At 44.0% G+C, this 25,072-nt stretch overlaps 2 long non-coding RNA genes across 2 annotated transcripts in view; one reads left to right on the plus strand and one right to left on the minus strand.

Annotated features, from left to right (window-relative positions):
* LOC116659335 overlaps window positions 1-24,599 on the minus strand; it is a 57,112-nt gene extending 32,513 nt beyond the window's left edge. The window contains exon 1 of the long non-coding RNA XR_004314682.1: window positions 22,655-24,599. This is a non-coding gene — a long non-coding RNA (uncharacterized LOC116659335). The remainder of the gene's footprint in view (window positions 1-22,654) is intronic.
* On the plus strand, window positions 18,342-22,153 carry LOC116659336. Its single transcript, XR_004314683.1, has 2 exons — window positions 18,342-18,460; window positions 21,960-22,153. It is a non-coding gene; the product is annotated as an uncharacterized LOC116659336 (long non-coding RNA).
* Window positions 24,600-25,072: the final 473 nt, after the last annotated feature.

Genomic DNA, 25,072 nt, shown 5'->3' on the forward strand with positions numbered 1-25,072 from the left:
CCCATGTCCTCCGAGCTCTATGTCACCCCAACAGTCCCGGCCAGCAGACCGTCCTCCCTCCCATATGTATACACAACTAGACTGTTCTTTCAGCGCCCCGCAGGTACGATCATGCACTGTCCTTCATATCTTTACGTGTATGTCCCTTCCCTCCAACTTATTTGAAAAGCCCCAGCTCAGAGGAAAGTCAGAGGCTAAGGGCTAGACCTTGTACAGAATCTCCCTGTTGGCCTGCGCTTCGGAGGCTACAAGGCCTGTACTCACCCAGCTTCAACACAGGAGAGCCCCAAGTCAGCGACAGAGACTGAGACAGAGCGGTTTAGTGGGTGGGGAGCTTACCTGTCAAGCGAGGTCCCGGAGCGACTCCCCACTGCCTGCGGAGGACCTCAGGGCAGGCTCTGCTCCCCGGAGGCAGGGGGCGGTTAGCAGTTATAGGGGGAAATGATGTCAGGATGGCTCACTGGTTACCAGGGAAACCAGCAGAGGGACACACCCCTCACCGCCCCTTTGATGAGAACAAGCACCAGCTGGGACCTGAGGGGCACGTGTGTAGGAAGGCCAGGCAGGTGAGTAGGTGCAAGGGAAGCAGGCACTGGTCCAGCAGGGGATGTGCAGAGGGCAAGAGCACAGCCACCTTGGGTGGCCTGGACCTACACTCCCTAAATGATAAGCACATTACAGATGCTAAGTGAATATTTATTAATGATGTTGACTCTATATTCATTGCTGAGCTGGCAAAATGGTACGTCTTCGTGTGGATGACAGGGGTCTGGGAGGTCTGCTTATTAAGATCTTTTCCTGCCCTGGGAGGTTACCCCATGATTGCAGGGACTAAAGAGGAGTTCGTGTTCTGTTGGCAGCAGAGATATTAAATTTAAGTCCAAAGAGGGCTCAGTTCTCAACAAGCAGTCCCCTGCCCTGCCTTTGGGTGCAAGAGAGAATAATCTGGTTTGACAGCCTTTACCCACAAGAGATATAAGAGGGAAATTTGTGCCCCCAAAACAGGGCTGTTTGGGGTTGGGGGCTGGGAGAAGATAGAAACGCATGTTTGTAAGGAGAGACCATCCTCTTCCATTCACAGCGTCTTTTGGACTGGCATCTGTCTCAAACCTGTGGTCTAAGTTCAAGAAGAGGGATGTGTTTTTAAGTTTTGTGTACCCGAGAGATGATGACAGTGGTACTTCGTTCCCCAGCTGGATGTTCTCTGAGCTACCAGAATGGCCAGCTGCCCCCAGTGCCAGGAGAGCTCGGGGGACATGAGTACAGCACAGAGGACTCCCTCGGGACCCCCCGGATACTCGAGATGATGCCTGCCTGTGCCCTTGGCCTCCGGAGCCAGGGCCACAGAGGACAGCCTGGGGCCAGGGTGGGTTCACAGGGGCCTGCCTGCTTCAGATGAAGGCTGCACGGAACTACTGACTCAAGGCCAGGTCCCGGGAGAGACGCCCGTTACCTAGAAAGGCTCCTTGGGACTGAGCCCCTGATCAGCTGGACTGCGGGGCCCCCCATCCGCCACCCCCAAGTCTGCAGACAAGCTGTTACAGCAGTGATGACGAACAACAGAAAGCAAGCAGCGTCCTCCCCGCCCGGGACGCGGGCTGTCCCGCCACGTCCACCAGCACCGTCCTGCCGCTCCCGATGCCCGAGGAGCAGGCGTGCGGAGGGCAGGGGCCGGCGGTGCGGCGCGCTCGGTAGAATATTAGATTAGAGCTGGTAAAAGGGTGATTAAAACATAATAACCTGACTGGCTGCATAGATTTCAGAGTCCAGTGCAAAATGAAAACATGAGGCTCCTTGTTCAAAAAGCGGGAAAAATCACCCTTAAAGGCACTAAAATCTAAAGCTCCCTTTCATCCATGGTCTCTCAACTTATCATGGAGTTTTTTTATTCCTATTTAATGTCATTCTTCCTCAAGAACAGGGACCCTCCCTCCCACAGGCCCCAGGGGCCAGAACGGGGTGCAGGCTGCACTTAGACCTAACGGCTCCCAAGCTCTCCTTCCCAGGCTCGCTGGACCCCGAGGGTCCTGCAGCCTCAGTGCTGGGCTCACCTGGTGTCTGACTCTGAAGGGGTGACAGGCTGCCAAGGGCCCACCACAGGGCCTCCGGCAACCGTGCCCCACGGGGAGGCCCTGGGCTGTGTGACTCCCGCAGCTCCCCCAAGAGGGCTGTACTTTTATGTGGGGCCTGGGGCTTCGGTCGGTAGAGGAGGTGGCAGAAGGCTTTCTTCGTTGGACTGAAGCCCCACGCCCCTGGGTGCATTGCCCCATCAGACTTACAAGCACAAATCAAAGATGACGGCATTCCTAGGAATTTCAAGATTCCTAGGAATTTCAAGTGCAGCCCGCTGCACTGCAAGTCCGGGGCTCGCCCTGCTGAGAGTGGAGCCCCTGCGGCTGCACTGGGCCTGCCCACGGCCCGGGGTGCAGCCTGGAGAGCCTCTGAAAGGAGACTGTGTTGGTACCAAAACTGATGGAAAAGGCACTGACTGGGCCTGAGATGCTGTTGACAGAACCTGTCATCTAGCAGGAAATGCTGGCTGAAGAGGGCACTGCGGGTAGCAGTTTGGGGCGGGCTGGTGGGACTCCTCAGTCAAACCAGTAACTCGTAGGTTGCCCCGCAGCAGATTCGAACGGGCAGGAATCGGATTCTTTCTTCCCTCATCGCCTTTTCCACTTTGCTGCCAAGCTCTGCTGTTTTCTTTTGATCTATCTCCGTAGTTCTTTGTGCCTTGCTCCCCACAAACCACCGTGTCCCATTGCACATGCTGGATGAGACCAGCTTCAAACAGGCCACCAGGTACCTGACCACCGCTGAGCCAGCCCACGCGCCGCTGCCCTTGGACCTGGGCCTTAGCGGGGAGCTCACTCCTGCCCCTCCCCTTACTAGACTTTTCACCTCAGGCAGCTTACTTAGCTCTCTCTTGGCTCGTGTTCCTCATCGTACAGTTATCTGAGCCCTAAATAAGGCAGTGCGTATAAACTGAACGGCACCCTCCTCCTCATCTCAGCAGGCCGGACTCCCCTCTGCCAGGAGGTAAGCGACGGGTCGTTCTACAGTTTAGTATTGTTCAGGAATTTTCCTCAAGTGCAGATTGCCTGGACCTAACAGATGGTTTCTCCAGCAGTGCTGCCTACAGAGATTTGGTCTCATCCCTCTTATACGGGAATATAGTGTTTACCCATCACGGAGACTTTGGGCTGGGGCCCAGAAGTGCTGGAACTGGCCAGAGAAGGACCTTAAAAGGGCAAGAATGGAGAAGCCCAGGAGATAGATAAAATGAGAACTGGAACCCATGAAACGCTTTAATAATGTCCAGGGAGACAAGGCACTATTACCTTGCAGAAAGATGCATGTAATATAAAAGTCTGAGTGCAGCACAGAGTTGTGCTCACAAGAAGGCTTTTCTCTTTTTGCTTGTTAGAGTATTCCATAGAAAATTTTGCTCAAAGGACACTCTTAATGTAGTCAAGCATGTACACTATAGACAGTCAGTGTTAGAATACAGGGCATTTTAACACGTGTTTGGAGTCACAGATAGGTATGAACAAAAAAATAAAAGTCAGTAAATCAATGCTTTTTTTATGAGTATAAAGGAGCCTTGTAAAGGAGCCTCATAAAATACCTCAAGGCCATTGCTCCATGGATGTGGCACTAATTTAGGGTGAGTGAGGACAGGTGACTTGCCCAACCTAGGTGATGACAGAAGCAACTATAACCAAGTCTGCGGCCTCACAGGCAGTGCTTGTCCGTTAACCCAAAGAGGTTAATCCATGTGGACAATTATTTGGCATAGAATGGCTGAACTGACACATAAATTTCATGTGTATCTCTTAGACTTGTGACTGTGTTAAACATTATATACACACAGTCTTCCTGTGTTTCCTTTCCTATTTGTTTTACATCACATATATCAATTGCAAAGACATAAACATCTCTATGCCCGTGTTGTAAGACTATATATGTGTATACGTACGTAACATACAGGTAATAAGACAGATGTGTCCATTCACGAAGTGCATGTGAATTAACTGACTTCTGTACTCCCTATAGCCCTGGGTAGAGCACCCATGACATATGACACACTTCAGAAGTTTAAGAAATTGGTAAACTGGAGTTAATCCTCTTTCACAGATTTACTGCTTAAAGGAGTGCCAAAGAGGTGGCAGGGGATCTCCCTGTCCACACAGGCTGCACCCCACCTCCAGCTGCTCTGACAAAGAGATGGAAATCCAGGGACCCTGCATGGCATGGCCCTTGTCACCCGGCATATTAATGGGCCTGGAGCTGGAACACAGGCCTCTTCACTTCTAGCACAATTTATCATTTGGAACTTTTTTTTTGAAGTATAGTTGATTTACAATGTTGTGTTAATTTCACATGGACAGCAAAGTGATTCAGTTATACATTTATATATCTATATATTCCTTTTTTGATTCTTTTCCATGATAGCTTATTATAAGATATTGGTTGTAGTTCCCTGTGCTATACAGTAGGTCCTTGCTGTTTGTCTGTTTTATATATGGTAGTGTGCATCTGTTAATCCCAAACTCCTAATTTATCCCTCTCTCCCACTTCCCCTTTGGTAACAATGTTAGTTTTCTCTGTCTGTGAATCTGTTTCTATTTCATAAATAAGTTCATTTGTACTATTTTTTAGATTCCACATAGAAGTGATATCACATGATATTTGTCTTTCTCTGTTTGACTTACTTCACTTAGTGTGATCATCTATAGGTCCATCAATGTTGCTGCAAATGGCATTATTTCATTCTTTTTATGGTTGTGTAATATTCCATTGTGTATATACCACATCTTCTTTATCCAGCCATCTGTTGATGGACATTTAAGTTGTTTCCACATCTTGGCTATTGTAAGTAGTGCTGCTGTGAACATTGGGGTGCACATATCTTTTTAAATTTGAGTTTTCATCTTTTATAAATACATGCCCAGAAGTGGGATTGTTGGATCCTATGGTAACTCTATTTTTAGTTTTTTAAGGAACCTCCATAATGTTTTCCATAGTGGTTGCATCTCATTTGGAACTTATCACTCCAAAGATACTCTTGGTAATCTTTTCTTAGGAAAGTATTATCTTCCCCAACTAGACTGCAGTCTCCTTGAGGGCAGAGGTAAAGTCTTCTCTCTTTGTATAGCTACCCGCCCCAACACATTTACAATAATTTGCCCATGCTCTTAACTAAGAAAGAGTTTATTGGGAAGCCTGGGGAGCATGTTGGCTTTAAACCTTCCATGAAAAGGTGAAGTCTAATTCTCTCCTTGAAGACACAAGGGCCTAGTGACTGGCTTCTAATGACTGTGACACAGCAGAAGCAGTGCTGTGTGCCTTCTGTGGCCAGGTTAGAAAAGGGGACACAGCTTCTGCGCGGCTCTCTGTCTGTCTGTCTCTCAGGACACGTGCCTTAGGAGAGTCTTTGTCTGGCCACCTGCAGCCACCATGCTGGAAAGACGACATACACAGACCACGTAGAGATACCCCAGGAGCCCCACTCCCCAGGCCCCAGCTGTTGGAGTTTTCCTAACATCACCCACCAGAGATGAGTGGAGGTTCCAGCCCTCAGTCTTTGAGATGCAGCAGTTGAAGGTAAGCAGAGCAGAGATGAGCCTCCTCCTAGGTGTCCTGCCCGAAACGCTGACCCACAGAAATGGGAAGCATAATACAGGGTTGTTTAATGCTGCTAACTTTAGGGGGTATTTTGCTATGTAGAATTAGATAACCAAAACGGACAGTTACATGACACTGATAATAAATACCAATTTTAATAATCAAATCAAATGTACGTTTTCTGTTCTTAACCATGGCATCTTTCTGGGTAATACAGACAATTAGATTCATAAATTAAAACTATTAGTTAAGTCTTGAAAGGCATTGCTGAATACAAGGCCTAAAGAATAGCTTCTGTTTTCATTGTATCATTAACTATCTTTCTAACAATCCCTTGCTTGCTCTGAGCTAGCCTCTGTGCTAAGCCCTTCACAAAGATCAGCTCGGGACACACGTCCCAGTTACACCTCGCTGATATGTATGAAGGCCATAAGCCTCAGTTGACAACCCCCCTAGAAGCAGGTTAGTGTTACCATTACCCCGACTCTACAAGTGAGGAAACTTAAGGTAAAGCCGTGTTGATTTCCATAAGGTCACACGTCGGAACCAGGAATTGAATCCAGTTATGAATGACTCCTCATCAGAGGCCATCTCAGGCCACCCAATTAAGGTCTCCGAAGCTCAGTTTGGTCTTTGTCCAGTGAGGTGATTGATTATAAATACTCTGCCTGCACCATAGGATTCTCATAAGAACCATAAAAGAAAATAGGTGAAGGGGTGCCTTCTAAACCAATCTATAAATAGTTAGCACTGAAATTCAACTAAATTTAGAATTCTATTTTTTAAAAGCCTTCCCAATTAATAACTATTTAATCTGTTATTGTTTCCAACCTATTTGTTAGAAAGTCCATTAAAAACAAATTAATTTCAAAGACCTATGTGCTTTGTTTAAATGGATTTGGAGGAAAATGCTGTATTTCTTGAAGCATGATTACAAAGCATCTTTAGTTTCTGATGAAATCTTTCATTATTCAAACCCTCTGGAAACAAGAAACCATCCAGAGCAGTAGTTTTTCAATAGTTTATCTTTGGGGACCGAGGGATTCTTCCCCTAGAGCTGTTCTCTTTAAATCTATTTTTTTAATATTTAGCACAGGAGGAAACAGTATCCTATGTGCTTCTGTTTCTGAGGAGAGAGGTGATAGCTTTTATTAGATTCGAGGAAAAATTCAAGACTCAGAAAAGGTCGAGAGCCACTATTCTAGAACATAAATAGAAAAGAAAAACTATGGAATGTCATCTTCTCTAATCATCCCACTAATGATTATTAAACCTGCCCCTTCTGTGCTGGAACTTTCAGAAATAACGTGTGCCCCCTCTCCGAGGCCTCCAATTCTGTCTCTGGGGATTCAGATTATCTGGCTTGTTTTTTGTTTTGTTTTGTTTTGTTTGCTTGTTTGTTTCAGTGGGGGGAGTGGTTAGGTTTATTTATTATTTGATGGCTGTACTAGGGACTGAACTCAGGACCTTGTGTGTGCTAAGCATGCGCTCTGCCACTGAGCTATACCCTCCCCCTCCCCCCGATTCAGATTATTTGGAAAGAAATCATTCTCCTGCGACTGTGTGCCACCCTTAGTCTGAATTCCGACACCTACAACAATTGGTCCAAATTTTACCACTTGGTGTTTACAGCAAGGTTCAACTCCTGTCCTCACTGTCATCCTTCCAATGTTTGAAGGCAGGTATCATGTTCTCCCTCACCCCAATTCCTCTTTCTCAAAAGAGAGACCCATAAGTGTACAGTATACCCTGTGTGTTACCTAGTCTACATTACAGTAGAGGACTAGCATTGCCCAGCTTATTGGGGTTTTTTTTTTACATTTTTTATTGAGTTATAGTCATTTTACAATGTTGTGTCAAATTCCAGTGTAGAGCACAATTTTTCAATTATACATGAACATACATATATTCATTGTCACTTTTTTTTTGCTGTGAGCTACCACAAGATCTTGTATATATTTCCCTGTACTATACAGTATAATCTTGTTTATCTGTTCTACATTTTGAAATCCCAGTCTGTCCCTTCTCACCCCCTGCCCCATTGGCAACCACAAGTTTGTATTCCATGTCTATGAGTGTGTTTCTGTTTTGCATTTATGTTTTGGGTTTTTTTTTTCAGATTCCACATATGACGATCTCATATGGTAATTTTCTTTTTCTGGCTTACTTCACTTAAAATGACATTCTCCAGGAACATCCATGTTGCTGCAAATGGCATTATGTTGTCACTTTTATGGCTGAATAGTATTCCATTGTATAAATATACCACCTGTTCTTTATCCAATCATCTGTTGATGGACATTTAGGCTGTTTCCATGTCTTGGCTATTGTAAATAGTGCTGCTATGAACATTGGGGTGCAGGTGTCATCCTGAAGTAGGGTTCCTTCTGGATATATGCCCAGGAGCAGGATTCCTGGGTCATATGACAAATCTATTCCTAGTCTTTTGAGGAATCTCCATACTGTTTTCCACAGCGGCTGCACCAAACTGCATTCCCACCAGCAGTGTAGGAGGGCTCCCTTTTCTCCACAGCCTCTTCAGCATTTGTCATTTGTGGATTTTTGAATGATGGCCATTATGACTGGTGTGAGGTGATACCTCACTGTAGTTTTGATTTGCATTTCTCTGATAATTAGTGATATTGAGCATTTTTTCATGTGCCTATTGATCATTTGTATGTCTTCCTTGGAGAATTGCTTGTTTAGGTCTTCTGCCCATTTTTGGATTGGGTTGTTTGCTTTTTTCTTATTAAGTTGTATGAGCTGCTTATATATTCTGGAGATCAAGCCTTTGTTTCATTTGCAAAAATTTTCTCCCATTCCGTAGGTTGTCTTTTTGTTTTACTTATGGTTTCCTTTGCTGTGCAGAAGCTTGTAAGTTTCATTAGGTCCCATTTTTTTATTCTTGCTTTTATTTCTATTGCTTGGGAAGACTGTTCTAGGAGAACATTTTTGAGATGTATGTCAGATAATGTTTCGCCTATATTTTCTTCTAGGAGGTTTACTGTATCTTGTCTCATGTTTGACCCATTTTGAGTTTATTTTTGTGTATGGTGTAAGGGAGTGTTCTAGCTTCATTGCTTTACATGCTGCTGTCCAGTTTTCCCAACACCATTTGCTGAAGAGACTGTCTTTATTCCAATGTATATTCTTGCCTCCTTTGTCGAAGATTAGTTGACCAAAAGTTTGTGGGTTCATTCTGGGCTCTCTATTCTGTTCCATTGGTCTATATGTCTGTTTTTGTACCGATACCATGCTGTCTTGATTCCTCCTTACTTGTTTTAATATCGCCTAGAGTTTAATTTGCTGTAACACCTCTATGGCTATGAAACTGGTATTCTAGCATTCTAGGCATTAACACCTGACATTACCCTCCAGACTCCTCACTGCCTGGATACCTGTGTAAGTGAATGAATGAATGAACACAAACTGAGGATTTAGGGTCAGCAAAGAGGGTTCTAGATAATTAAGGAAATAGCTACTTTATTCTCACATTCCTCAAGTCAAAAAATGGAATAGATAGACAGGCACCATGGACAGTCTGATTCCGTCTGGAAAAGGGGAAGTGAGGATTCCCACAGGACCAATGAGAGAAAACTTTCCATGACTCATTTAGACATTTAGTAATGTTCTGAAAGGAATTTTGACCCGTAGCCATGTTGCCACTTCCCCCCCACACACACATACACACTTACCACCACCACAATAGAACACAATTCGGTACCCATCTTTGTGAATTAAAACAGAATGTTTTAGCTTGGAAATAAAGAACAAAAGATTGACACAGTTTAGAGGCAGCAAATAATAACAACATTGTGCCTTTGTAAAACTCTGAGATAAACCTTTTGGCAATATGAATTCTGTCTCCTTGAAAAAGATATTTTAATTAAAAATTAGTGTACCCTAGAGGTTCCTTTTGATTGTATCTGAATCTAACCATCTTCCTTGCCCTTCTAAGGTGGATTCTTTTTCCCTCCTCTTCCCATTTCTCTGCTATTACAACAATTTGAGGACTACGTCAAGTTCATGACCACCTGTTACATCATGCAACTCTGCCTCATTGTGTTTTTTCCCCCATGGGCAAAAAAAAGGAATTTGTGAAGAGTTTCCCTTTGACATTGTTTTACTAACAAATTGTTTAGTTGGCCCTGCTGCCAGAAGTGTGTTTCACACCAGAAATCTCAATGCCATCATTCAGGGACAGAGACAGGAGCCACCTGGTGACTCCAGCAAAGAGGGCAACAGCCCCAGACACTTGGCAATTGCAAGCTGGCCACCACTTCTGACCTAACCCAACCAACCAGTTCCAATGGTGTCGGTTTGTGTGCTTCTAATTTATTTTAAATAGATAATCTTTTCTTGTAGCAAAAACAAAAAAAGTCAAAAGACACAAAAAGACCTAAATCTTGTCCCCAGCCTCTGCAATTTCCTGTCTTAGAAGCAACCCATGTGCATATGTGTCCTCACAGACATATCTTACGCCTGTACAAGCAATTCATAGTTTTTCCACAAATATTAGCATTGTGTACACACTCTCCTGCACCTTGCCTTCATCCATTTAACTACTGGATATCATACTATATCATGAAAGAGGAAAAGCAACAGAGGGTGGTATCCTGGAAACCACGTAAAGAGTTTCAAGGAGTGTGTGCTCAGCTGCGCAAGATGCTTCAGTCAGACGAGGATGGAGAATGGACCCCTGGGTGTGGCCCAAAGGAGGCCAGGTACGACTTTGGCAAGAGCTGTTGCCAGACCATGGTGGGGGGCAATACCTGATTGAAGTGGGTTCCAGAGAGGGGGAGGACAGCGGGTGTAGACAGCTCTGTGAGACAGCTTCACCACCAAACTTGCCTGAACTCAGAGAGGCTCTCCCACTGGCTTTCAAGAAGCAAACCGCCAGGAGTTGAGTTCTGCAGCTGCAAAAGATGAATTCTGTGTGAGTTTGGAAGAGGATTCATATGGGAGGGCAGCCTCGGTGGACATCTCAGTGGGTGGCAGGGTTGTGAGACCCCAGGAAAGGACTCGGCTGAGGGGTGACTGGACTCCCGGCTCTTGAAAACTGTGCGATACCAAACAGGGGTTTTCGTGAGCCGCTGAGTCTGTGATGATTTGTCATTGCAGCGGGGGAGACCTCATACCGAGGGGAAAGAGGCAGCGGGATGAAGGGTGTAGGGAGATTATGACAGAGGATTAGGGGAAGTGAAGCCAAGCCGGGGGAACGTGGGATATGAGGCAGGAGAGGCTGCCTGGGAGACCAGGATCACCCCTGCCTTTACCTTGAACGTCACTCGGGCGTCTGGAGCGCGCTGAGTCCCACGCCAGGAGAGGGCGCCCGGGGGAGAGGGGGGGCTCTCCTGGGCGGAAGAAGAGCTGGTTGAACAGTGTATGCGGCGGTTCTTACTGGCTTGAACGACAGGCTCCGTGCGACTGTGGGGATGTCCTTTAGCGTCTCCTATTTGGAGCCACAAAAGATGAGGGTGTGGAGGTTTCCCTAGAAACGCAGGTCCTGTGCCCTGGCCGTGGCCGGAATGTTAGCGGGTCGCTGGGCTTCCCTGAGGGTCGCTCAGCGCGGGTCCCGGAGCCACAGGAAAGCACGACTGCCGAGCTGACGCTCCCCCCCCCCCAGGACCGGTTTGTGTGAGCTCCCGGAAACAGAAGCATCCCCGACCCTTGTCCGGGGCCCTTAACCGTCCTCCAGGGGTGGATCCTGGGATCACCATGCAGGCACTGACTCCCATGTAGTCTGCTTGTGGCCCACAGCTGGGACCCTTCCCAGGAATGACCCCCAGCTGAGGAGGTGGCCTTGACCAAGTTGATGCCCCTCGCCTTCCCGATCAGCCTGCAGCCAATGACTGGTCAGCACAGGCGCACAAAATTACGGCCCCAGTGCCTTAAACTGGGAGAAGTTTGAAGACCACGAGGAAGGAGATGGGAGAGCAGGAATGCAGAGACCTAGGGGAAAAGGGGCATCAGACAGAGCTGGAAAGAGAATCTATTTATTCCGAGAGGGCAAAGTAGGTTCCCCTACATCATAGGATAGCAGAGTGGAAAGAGAGCTCTGAAACCCTTAAGTAAGAGATGAGGCTTTGAAGTGATTTTTACATGACACCAAACCCTAAGAAACGCACTCAGGTTGAAGAGAATCACCAGCTCCACGGTGCACTTGACTTTCCTGTGAGCCCAGCTATTCCCCTGAGCAGTTTTACAACAGCAACCATCTCCAATCATCTTAACGGGGAACAGAATCTTCAAAACAAAATTCTATTTAATCCAAAGAGTAAAACTATCCCATTACAGACCTCAGGAGAAGAAGGAGAAGAAGGAGGGAGTGACAGATTGGGGGGGGGGGGGGGAGAGGCTGTCTTAACACCAAAAAGTTGGAAATCGTTTGCACAAACCTTTAGTTAATAAATACATAATGAAGTTTCCTGTGTCCCCACAATTGTTTGTGTGCTGATATGTGGGATTTTATTGGCATTTCTTATAATGAAAATGACGCAGAGCAAGCAGGGTCCTTCAGTAAACAGCACTTCCTTAGCTCTACTGGAGTATCGCCTTTTGTTGAACTCTTACTGTTGTCTTTCCATAGCTCGTGGCTCACACAAGTATAGAGAAGAGTTCATTTAGCGCTGGTTTTCTGCCTTTGACTGGTCTCCACTACCTATCGGGCCTACGATTACAAGGGAACCAGCAAGAACGAAACAGGAAAGCTGCCAGAAGGAAAAAGTAACTGGGCAGCTGCATCGGGAAAGGGGGGAGGGGCTTATTCCGTCCACCCCAGGACGCTCGACTTTCGCAAGATCAGTTAGCTAGTAAGTGGCAAAGGTGGGGTTTAAACTTGGGTTTTTTGTGAAAACTCTACCTTTTGTGCTGTGTTTGAAGCCAGCACACACCACCACCTGCCCAGTCCTCGTGAAGTCACATAGGAGGACTCTGGGTCTGGAGTGGTCCCAAGACTGCAGGGAAGAAATCCTAGTATTGTACCAATGATGGAAGTCGTGGTGTTTTCTTACCAGGTTTGCTTCTCCATCAAGATATTTTAAAATATGTTCAAGCAATCCCCACCTCTCCAGCAGAGCTTAATGTATAGTCTGCCCTAGGTGGCCAATGGATACTCACTGGTAAAGCTATCACAAAGGTTGCTGAAGGACATTACTTAGGACACTAAACTAAATGAAAGAATAATGATACTGGCGATACCTACCATTCTCTGAACGATCTTATTCTCTAGACACATTCACATGTTCATTATCTCACTTAATTCTTGCTACAACTACAAATAATGGGTATTATCACTTTGGTTGGTAAAGAAATTGATATTTGTACATATTGAGTGAATTACCATAGAGCTCTAAGTGAAGGGAAAGGCTGCAGCTCTGATCAGCCTGCCTCCAAAGCCCACACTCCCTCCTGTTAACCCAAATACCAACCAGGGCACAGGAGAGATTTCCTGCTGAACTCTTCTTGACTCATGACCAGTAACTAGAGGGGGAAAAAACTGAAATGCTGTGCACTAGTGAACTGCTTTCGGGAAATTTTTCTTGGGAACTTAAAGTGGCCTGTGTAGATTTTGCAAATTACAGAATCTTTTAGCAGTCTTGTTGGTTAGCATAGTGCCCAGAACATTATATAAATACCTAGTATTTGGTGAAGGTTAGTGAATCAATTTAGATGCAAATTTGCAACCCTTTCAGAGGATGAGCTATTGTTCATTTCTTCTCTGAGATCACACGGGATTTAGTTGGGGGAAGAGAAGGTAACCCAGGTGGTACACTAATAGCAGGATTCCTAAACAGAGCAGGGAAGGGACGTTCGTCACTGCCCGGCTCCACGCCCCATGGGAATGACGATTTTTAAGGAATTAGTTATAGGGCGGTAACCACCAATGCACAGATCTACCAGGTAAAGCTTCGCAATCCTTTAACTGTTACCAACTGATCCTCTGAACCTCTCCCCCCACCACCCTTCATCCATCGGTGTGTGCATTGAGCTGACACACACTGACCCCTACAAAGAGGCAGGCTCTGCTCTGAATTCTGGGGGTATAAAGAAGGCTAGCAGTCAGTCCTTGCCTGAGAGGGAGCAGAAACAGTAGGAAGAGGAAGATGTAGGGGCACTATGGTCTTAGAGGAGCTACGCACACTTGCCCTGCAGAGTGAGGAGCCGCTCAGAAACAATAGTAGATTCTACCTAATGAGACGCAGCAGTGGGACCAGGAAAGCCTGCAGAGAAAGGGCGCTTTTAAAGACTACTTGGACGCTCCCAATTTTGGAGGAACGGGTAAAAGTGAGGTGGAGGAGGCTGGGCATTGCTTTGCTCACAAGTTACCTCCAGGGGGAGGGGCGGGGTTACAGCTGTTTTGTGTGGTGGGAAGTGGACGAGGGATAGTGTCCTATACGCCCTTCCCAGAAGAGGGGAAGGAACCGTGACCCCCCCCCCCCCCCCCCGTCCTGGCCATCGCTGCCGTCAGTCATCACCTGGAACTCACTTCCTTCGAGAGTTTGGAGACATTCCAGCCAGAGCTGCCAGGATGCAGCCTCCATGTGTCATCCTGGAGCAGGTCACCCATCTCTCCATTCAAAGGTGTGCAGTCTTCAGTACAGTGATGAGAAACTGCTATTTTAGGATCCTTTCATTAAAAGCTTGATTAAAAAATAAAAAAGATAGGTGGAGGAAGAGGGACGTTTCCAGAGAGAAGGGATGACATGAGTGGAGGCACAGAGATACTGAACCACTGGATTTTACAAACACTGCTTTCCCCCACTACAGCAGCCTGGATTTTCTCCCTCCACTTTACTCCACATCCCACCTCCGTTTCGTCTCTTCGGTGGAAACTTCTGAGTAGCTAATGTGTACCTAGCTGCCATCTCTCACGTGAGCCAGGAGAATTAACTGAGGTGGTGGTGGAAAAACAAGCAGAGATTTGATGCGTCGTTAAGCTAAAACAAAGCACAACCTCTGGGAGTTTTGTGTGTGTGTGTCTTTCCCATGTTCGTACATCTTAGAGACGAGGGTGTGAGGTAAATAACTAAGAGATAAGCTTGAGTGCCTGAACCTCGTATACTTTCCCCCCATCTTGTATTTACTTTGGACCCATCACTCAATCTAGGCAAAGAGAAGTCTGAAGTAGGGAGATCCTCTGTGAAAGATCATGTGAGCAGATGATGAAAATTTCGACTGGATGTACTTTTACATCTGCATTGCAAGCTTATCCAGGGAGAACTATCTTGGAAATCCAGTATTTCCGAGTCTAAATGTCAAATCAAGTGCAAAAATAGCCCACTGGAGTGCTTCCCTCCAGCAAAGCAAATCCCCCTCCAAGTCCAACACGTCAGGAGCGTGCACAAGTTGAAAACAAGGGCGGATAACTCCACAATAAAACCCCAACATTGGCAGGCTGTGGAGATTTATGTTTGGCTACGTGTTATGAGATTCTGTTTTCAGCACATTCTTCCCAAACGAGGGGAATTTCTGCCTTTGCAAAGAGCTATCCTGGATAGTCATCAGAAAGTAAATGTCATGAGTAAAAGAGACCCAAAATAGAAGTATAGCTTTAAAACATTAATCTAAAAAAATTTTAAGATATTTGTATTTCACTACCGCCCACACTGAGAGCTTCCCTTCCTTTCCTTCCCAGTGCCCAACTTCCATATGTCGCGAAGAACCACAGTTTCACTTCACTTTAGCCTTCAGCACTGTCCCCTAGAGTCAGGAAGGCTCTTAAGCACCATTTCATCCAACTCTTTCATTTCACATGTGACCAATCCGGCAAATTATATGGAGCATCTGCTCCCTAAGAGGCAAGGTACCAGAGCTGCAGGAGAAATAACAACATGAAAAATATGTGATTCCATCAATTATTTAACAAAAATAATTTCATTTCTGCCTTAAAGGAGTTCTACATTTACTTGAGGAGACCGATCCCGTATCCTTAAAAGAGTAAAGCAGAGAAGGGTAACTGCAGGAAGACTGACTCAAATCAAACGCAATGCATCAATGAAGGACGTTATTTTAATTGGTGGCATGTTGCAGGCATTTGGAGTAGATGAAGAATGGATGTATTTTCACTAGAAAATACATTATTCTCCAGAGACAGAAGAGTGTTGGTAAAGGTTTATCCATAGTAAAGAGTATGTATGTTTCAGGAGCTCTGAGACTTGATTTGGTAGAAGCAGTGGAAGAAGTGTCTGAGGTTGGGAAGGCACAGAATCCGACCAGGTGGAGAAGTCTTAATATTTTTTTCACTGTTTTTTCCCCCACAGTGTTTTATATTAAGTGGAATTTTGATTGGAGAAAGCAAAGAGAAGAGAGATCGTGTATATGAAGACATTGAATACAATACTGACTCGGGAGGAGGGCCTCCTAGTGCTGAGAGTTTCACAGTAAGGATGCTCCTGACTGCATGTGGACAACCTCAACTTCCACAAATATCTCAGGTGAAAAAGAAGCCCAGAGGTAGATACTCCCAGGGTATGTTAGTTCAGTGGCTTATCGAATTCATCAGGGAGCCTGTTTTCCCCCTCTTTTCTCTGTTCTGCCATCCTCAGCATGTTGGGTTAAATCTCCCTCATGTCACAAGGTAGTCTCTGCCATTCGTGGCCTCACTCCAGGAACCACAGCATCCAAATAAGAAGAGAGGCTGTTTATTCCCTGGGTTTCCTTTTCAGAATCAAGACATTCTTCCCAGAAGTTCTCCAGAAGACTCCTCATTAGCTAGAACTAGATTCCATACCATCCCCAAATCAATCTCTGACGAGCAAATAGGATCACCAAAGCTAATCAGGATAGTGCCCTTGAGCCACGGGCAGATACGTGAACAGCCAAACAAAGTTAGGGCTTTGCCAGCAAGGAAAACAGGAGACTGGCTGCGAGGCAGACAACTCACTGCTGTTAAGGGATCAGAGCTATTCCCGAAGTCCTGTTCCGGGAGACAGTAAAGTCAAGGCCCCTTCTCTGTCTTCAGAACTATGGCCAATCCACAAAGGCTGAAGAAGACGAAGGCTGGGAGTCCCTCTAGGCAGCAACAGGTCTGCTTTATTAGACTAAGGTTTGGGACTGGGACCTTAGTCCCTCTACATCCTACTCAAACCACCAGGCTGTCAGGTGCACGAGGTGGGAGGAGCAGAGGGAGGAGGGAGTTCATGGTGAAAGCACAGGTTAAAAAAATCTTTCGAGGCAATGTTTGAAGATGAAGTTGGCGGGTCTCCATCACCTCATTAACCAATCTTGGGCTCTGAGAGAGTAGGTCCTTCCTAATTGCACACCTCTTACTAGTCACATCATGCTCAATACGTATATTTAGAGAACTTTTTGAATCAATTTATTACTTTTTCTCAATTACTTTATTCCACAACATGATGTCAGAATTCTTACTACCTCAGGAAAGGTAATGTTTTGGCGAAGGTAACTTGCATCCTGCGTCAAGGGCGTACCATCTGGGTACCCAAATCAATTTCCATAATCATATGTTGCCACGTTGTCATTTTAGTAAGGAAATGATGACGATGTTTTGTGAAACCACATAGCTTTTTTTTTTTTCAGCCACTGTTTCTTTATGATAAGAGGGAATTAGACACAAAAACAGAATGAGTCACTCATTGCCACCACTTCCCTTTCATTTTCCTTCCTGTTTTCTCATTGGAGGCTGCATATAAGGTCACTGCTGGGCCCATTAGCATCTCAAATCAGGCTTAGATAAAAGTGCTGAGATGTTTTGTCCTTCATTCAGCAAATATTCATTCCAGGCACTGTGCCAGAGAATAAAAAATCCAAATGAGATACAGCCATGTGGTCCAACACAGCAGCTATTAAAAGTGATAGAATACAAGCCCATTTATTGGCATGGAAAGATATCCACAATAAGTGAAAATATATACCTATACGCATTGTTTACTTTGGGGGTGTGTGTGTATCCATCCAGATACTTTTTATTTGCTATTCAAATATATACACAGATATACGCAGGGGTGGGGAGTTATTTTAAACAAACAAAAACACTTGCCGGTAGTCTTTTGTCTTCTAAGGGCTGGTAAGGGTGGGAGGAGGAGTGTCGACGGTGATCAGAACAGCAGAATTCAGTGTGAGAGTAAATCTGTATGCTGCTTCCTTCTGCCTACACCAACCAGGGCGAACCGGTCCTACCTAAGATTTTAATTATGTTAAAAGAACGATTATAATTTCAGAACCTAGAGTAGATTACTTTTGCCTGATGTTTTTTAACTTTTCCTGCAACGTACATTATTTGCATAAGAAAAATCGGATATAGTTCCCATTTTCAAGAAACTCTTATAGAAGAGAACATATAAATAAAACACTGCCATACCCTATTGTGGCTAAAATCACTTGTATAATACCCCCTGTGACAGTGTATATATATCAATCTCCCCGTTAATATATCAATCTCTCTATTAATAATATACATCTCTCTCTGTATATATATATATATATGTGTGTGTGTGTGTGTGTGTGTGTGTATATATATACACACACACAGCATACATTCATGAGGGTACAGAGGAGGAAGTCCCTAGCTCCACCTGGGGGTATCTAGAAAGGTTCTCCCCCGGATTTGGCTTTGAATTGGGTTTTAACCCAAAGTCTCTCAGAGAGAAAACCACATGTTAAAGCACAAACTATCTGACAACCCAGTTGGACTGGATCTTGGATGGATGGGTGTGGAGACTCACCCAGGGAGGGGGTTATTAAGTGATAGGAAGAGAGGCTGTAACATTAGACGGGAACCAGATAAGGAAAACACAAGTCATCTTCAAAAGTGGAGCCTTCATCCTAACATGATGAAGAGTCATTGAAGACCACGTTTTCCTTCAACAAAGAGGTAAGCACAACCTTAAAAAGTTGGTTGGTTTGTTTTAATTAAGTATAGTCAAAGTGTGTCAGTTTCTGGTGTGCAGCGTCATGTTTCAGTCATACAGTTACATACAATCTTAAAAGATTTTTAATGTTAATTTTTTGTCATCATAGAACCAAGGAGACAGAGCACCAACTCTGTTCCTAACCTGAGGCTTCAGGTCCTTTGGACTCAGTCCTGTGGATTAGAGCAGTACATCCAAAGTGAGTCCCCAGATTGGGGTCAGTCAGTAATAAATTTTTCACTGGTCTAAGGAGCAATAAGAGAAATAAGCATGATGTAGTGAATTTTGTATAAAACTAAATCTATTCAATTTTTTAAATTGTTTTTTGATGTCTGTTATTAGCAAAACAAAAAATAATCTCATGTTGGTGGCCCCTAGGTTTTTTTGTTGTTGTTGTTGTTGTTGTTGTTGTTGTTGTTTTAGTTTCTCATTCATGAAAGAAAGTTTAAGTTCAGGGACCCACTGGACTAGAGTTGTCCAGTTTCACTGGACACTGAAAATAGAAAAAGGAAAAATCAGCAGAGCAAAAACACAGGAAAAAAAAAAAACAATAGAGAAATCAGAGAGTTAGAGGAAATTCCACTGGTCTAGGAGAAAGTACGGAGGTGGAAAAGGAACTAAATTTAATAACAAAGCATTTGTTCTCTGCCAGATTGGAATAAATCTTTTATTTTAAGAGAGACACAGTATATCCTTCTTCTAAAAGTTTTATGCCAAAGATCTAGTTTTCACGTTTGTATTTTTAGGAGAATCATTTGGAGCCTGAAATGCAAGGTGCACACAAATAAATCTCTTTTCTTGATGGGATATATGTCTTCACAGAGCTGGCTCTAGGGAAAATTTTTACCAAGTGAAACCTTATTCTCCCATTTTTTGATACTGAGAAAAAAAACCCTTAGTAGATCATGTTGACAGTTTTTGCAAGGAAAGAATGAGGATCGTGCTCTGGCTTGTGGACTGCAGAGAAATTGCAGGATTATTGCTGGGAGTTTCACCTTGTAATTCACTTTCCCTTTGCATGATCTCCTTTTTGTCAGTGTTGTTCTTGTCTCCGTCCGATAGTCAGTTTATGTGCAGGCACTTGCCCCCTAGTCTGTCTCTTGAGTGGTTGCTTTCCCTCTACCACAGGCTTACAGACTCCTCGGGTCATTGTCTTCCTGTGTGTGTCCCCGCAGGGCACCCAGGCCCACAGACTCCTTTCAGTTTGTTTACCTACTTTTCCTTCCCACAAAGAGCAATAAAAAGAACGACCTTAGCTCCATAATCCTGATTTATAGACTGAGGCATCCCATTAGTGGTTTTAATTTCAACCCTATCAATCAATTGTGTTTTGGCAGGATATCTCAAAGTTAAACATCATAAAGCTAGAGTTAATGTTAACTTATGGCTTCATAAATGGAAATATCCTTTTCATATTTCACTTTCCATTTGTGTTAGATCATAATAAAAATTAAATCCATCTGTCTCTAGCAAATGCAGAGTATGTCTGGTTAGAGACAAGAGGAAAAGAAATTCGAAGGGCAGATTTGAAGACAGGCTTGAAAGTGGCAGACAGAGATATTCAAATCAGACTTCGCCTTTTAAGGAACAAACATTTGTGTTTTATAAAATCCACCAAATGTATGTTTCCTTATAAATAACAAAAGAGGGGGATAACATTTAAAGCCACACATGCAAGTTTTAGAAATGTTCATTTTTGGCCAGGTAAGAAAATATTTTGACGGTATGTCACTATTTTATTTTCTTCTTCTCCACAATTATTTTTAACATAGGAATAACTTGTAAACATGTTTTCACCATCAGTGATTTAAAATTTCCGTAAGTATTTTTAGTAAAACATATAAATATCTCCTTAATCTTATTCTGCTTTTTCTACTCCCTTATCTAAAAATAACTACAATAAGAATTGTGTATATTCTTCCTCTTTGGGGTCTATTTTAAGCAGCTAACATTGAATCCAATTTTTCAATAACTCAGAGCCTGTGCCAGAAAGACATAAATTAAGCATAGAAGCTTGCATCAGAAAAAAAAAACACAAACCCCACTATATGCCACTATGCATATATATGTATAACTGAATTGCTTGCTCTGCACCTGAGAGTAACATTGTAAATCAACTACACTTCAATAAAAATAAAATTAAAAAAATTTTTAAGTAAAAATATAAAAACAAACTTAAAAAAAGAGAGAGAAAAATTTATATCACTATCACCACTTCTTAACTTAGGACGAATAATATCATTTACAGAGTAATTACCATGCAGCCAAAAACTTCACATAGATACATACATAAATACAGACATATGTAATTTTGTTTATTCTTTATAATGACACTATGAGGTAGGTGCTTTTTTCTTGAATGAAAAATTCTTTAAATCCTATAGTACTTTACATTTTTTAAAAGTTTCACATACATAATTTCATATAATCTATAATAACCCCCTTTTTCATTCCCTACCCCTAAATTGTCCCTCCTCACTTGTAACCACTGGTTTGTCCTCTCTGTCTGTGAATCTGCTTCTTTTCTATTATAGTCACTAGACTGTCTTTTTTAGACTCCACATATAAGTGCTGTTGTACAGTATTTGTCTTCCTCTGTCTGACTTACTTCACGTAGCATGATGCATGAGATCGGTGCTTTTAATGTCCCATATGACAGACAAGGACATACTGAGACGTACTGAATGGAGACCCTTGGTTAGTAAGAGGCAAAGCCAGAGGTGAAACCCAGGTCTGTCCAACTCTGAAATCCTTTGACAGTAGCCTAGATAATCGTAAATGTGTAAGCAGGCTGGGAGCCCTGTAAATCATGATCACTCGCCTCAAAATAACGCCCAATATGTCTGACAACCTTGCGATCAGTGCTCTCATGAGAAAGCACTCCCACTCTTTGTAAAGTCCATTTTATACCTCCTCAAGGCCTGGCACACAGGAGCCGCTTATAAATGTATATTTAATAACAACAACAATAATAACAGCAAGCACTTAGATAACAATTACCACACTCCAAGTACCTTTCTGACCTTTATATAGATGTTTAACTCATTTAATTCACATGACAAATCTATGAGGTAACTACTATTGCTATCCCCATTTTATAGATAAGGAGACTGAGGCACAGGGGTTAGGAAACCTGTCCTGGGTCACACAAGTAGGAGGTGGCAGAAGTAGACGTTGAGCCCAGGCAGTCTTGCTCCCTAGCTCCATAATCTGCAGCCTAAATAAATAGATGGATGAACTAACCATAATGATTTTTGTTGACAAAAATAAAATTGTATCATTGCCTGGATTTAAACCCTTCAGGGCGCCCCACCGTATGTAGGATTAAAACATTAACCTCCGTCCAGGCCGTAAGGCCTTGCATGATCTCCCACTTCATCTTTTGCCTCAAATTTTATGCCTCTCACTCTCTTCCAGCCGATGTAATAGATTTGATTCAGTATTTTTCTTCCCCCAATTCAGGCCCTTCACACAAGCTGCTGCTTCTCTCTGGAAGATCATCCCTATGACTCTTAACTGGTTAGTTCCTATTCGTCACTGAAGCCTCCACCCAGATGCAGCTTGGGAGAGCGCCTCTCTGCTATGCCAGTATAACCCAGAGGTCCACTCCTGTCAAACAACCCAGCAACATTTAAAACAATTTCTAATTGTCTGTGCTAGTGTGTGGAGCTCTGATTGTCTTTCTCTTGCATTACCGTATAAATCTGATGAGAGCAGAGTGACTTTTTTTTCTATATATGGTCTATACTAGGTACTAGATAGAGATTACTGAGGGTAAGAATGAATGAATGAAAAACTCAACCAGAAGCATTATTCACAATGCATTCTCATAATATTGTACGTGTGTGTGACTGCCAATTGCCAAACACTCTGCCAAGCACTAACTTAAAAATCAGTACACATTGAAAGAGTCCCCACCGTCGTTTTGAGGAGCTAAGATTGAATATGGTTATCAAGTCAAGCGTGTAAGGAAAACAAAGCAGACCCACCTCCGCTTTTCCTCCCCACAAGGGGAAACACGGTAACTGCGGTTGTATCCGCTCAACTTGCGCTGATAGCCCACCCCTCTTCTTTGAGACAAAGAGCTCCCTGCTATCACGAGACGCTGGCACAGTGTGAGCAAAGGACCCTGTCAGGCCAAGCAGGGTCTCCCCTACCTCGAGCAACAGTGATTCATTCTGAGATGAGCACAAGCCCCCCACGGGCCGCGATCAGAGCCTTCCACGTGACTGCTGTGCTAGTGCAGATGAGGTGCGTTTCTTCTTTGCCTTCACCGGTTGTGGGAAGATTTGAATTTAAGGCTGTTTAACTGGCCATCTTCCCAAGTCACGTGGAGGTAACCTCTCTAGATGAGAAGAGAAAGAGGCTGAGGTGCTAACATGAACAGAAATAAACAGAGAGGAGAGACTGAGAGCGAGAAACCTCCAGGATCACGTAAGCCAGGGTTCCCAGCTATACCCAAAGCCAGCTGTCTCCCGGACTTCCCAAATAGGTGAGCAAACATTTCTTTTTGATTTGAGAAGACCCTTCTTTCACTTGCAGCCTCGCCCCCTGATTCATACATCTTCCCAACTAACATTTCTAGTATTTGAAAGCCTGAGGCCTGGAGGAGACCAGTACCAAGATGTACAGGTCACTTACAGGTGGTTGGTTTGGCCAGGCTTCCGGGAGCTTACACACAGTTTGTAGACGCAGAAAATCCTGTCCTCATCAGAAAATCATGCCAGGCCAAATGAAGGCAGGGAAAGTGGACAGTCCCTGAGGAAGGAAGCAGAAAAGAACTCCCCTGCTTCCGGAGCAGCCTCTGTTCCCCTTCCGCTGAGGACCGCTGGTGTTCCCAGTCAGGCTCCAGGGGAAAGAAACACCACGCGCGGTTCCCCAAGCCCCGGAGAGAATTCCATGGCTTCAGGCCTGGCTGCCTGGAGAGAGGCGTGACTATGGGGCTGCTGTCTGTGTCTTGGTTCTCACTGTTTTAAACTTTGAGAACAGATTACCCTACCATCATTGAAATTTCACATCTGTTTGTGTGATGGGATTAACTCAGGAGTTTCACATCAAGGTCTTCATCATTCCAGAGTTCCTCAGTGCCTTAGGAGAAGAGGGAGAAACAATACAGAGAACAAAGAAGTGAAATGAATGTCTAAATAGATTTTTTTTAACTCACAGCCTAAGCGACGGTCTGAAAGCCAAGTATGGGCCCATATACCAGTCTGGGCTTCTTGACATTGAATTCTGCTGTTAGTATTTTTTAATTCCAAGAGCTTGGTTTTCCAAAGAGAAAAGGACTGGGGTCAGATTAATTGTTAACATCTAGAGAACACTTACTACAGGGCAGGTGGCTTCTTGTTTGGCATAACTTAGCCTTTGTAATGACCTTACTGTCTTCATTTGGCTGATGAGAGAATTGCAGAGTTTCGATTATTTGTGCAAATTCACACAAATGTGAATTGAACCACAAGCTTCTTCTATTATTACCTGTTCTTCTACCTTTTCCAGAACCTCCGTTCTGCCCACCAACCAACTTTGGGTCTCTCCAGTCAGTTCTTTCTGCCTTTTTGTATGTCAGCAATTTTGTATCTTTATTACTCTGCATGAAAACTCTACCCAACACTTAGCCCTTTTGTTCTACTTTCTGAGAGATTCCTCAACTTTATCTCCTATTTCTTATATAGCATTTTTTTTAAAACTGAATAAACATTTTTAATTTCCAAAAGCTCTCTTTTGTTTTATGAATTTCCTTTCCCATGGCATCCTTAACCCCTCCTGTGAGGGTGCTTCTTTGTGTTTCTCTTTTGTTTCTTACACTATATCTGTTAGGTAGTTTAGATAGAAATGAGCACTGGGCAGGGGGAGAGGGAAGGGAAAGGAACAGTCCAGAGCAGAAGGAACCTCAGCTGTCAATCAACCAGAGCGCAGGGAACCTGAGCTGTCAATCAATCAATCAATCAATCACGAAACCAGGATATAAAAACAGGAAAAACAAAGGAACGACGCCATTTTTCCTCTGTTGGATTGCCCAACTCCCAATTCTCGGGAGGGTACTATCTTTTACTTTTTTTTTTACTTCACTAATAAAAATCTGAGTTATATCACTTTCTGTCTCTCGTCAAAAATCTTTTTTTCAGGTGACTAAGAACTGAGGTAATTCTTATTTCCCTTTTCCTGGTAACATACGCATTTCCTCAGGGACATCTTATTTCTTTTCCACTGGTGCTGGAGTATTACCTCAAATGCGTGGTGACCCCTCATTCTTTGTTCAAATATGAATATAAGGCACGAATAAGCCAGCTGGAGCTGCACACCAGAAACTGACACAACACTGTAAACTGACTACAGTTCAGTAACAGAAAAGGAAAGAAGAAAAGGAAAAACAAAAAACAAAAACAAAGGCCAGTTGGAGACTTTGTTAAAATGGGGGACGTTTTTCAACGGGCCCAATTAGCTTTAGGGTCATAACTCAGTGAACCAGCCATTCTGCAGGCATCCCTAAGGGACAGCATTGGAGGTCATTTGTGGGGGGAACGCGGTTCAGTCCATTTAGAGAGGAAACTTCTGCTCTTCTAACCTGGTCTCCA

The sequence above is a fragment of the Camelus ferus genome, chromosome 23 (genome assembly GCF_009834535.1).
Source record: "Camelus ferus isolate YT-003-E chromosome 23, BCGSAC_Cfer_1.0, whole genome shotgun sequence".
Classification (NCBI taxonomy): Eukaryota; Metazoa; Chordata; class Mammalia; order Artiodactyla; family Camelidae; genus Camelus; species Camelus ferus.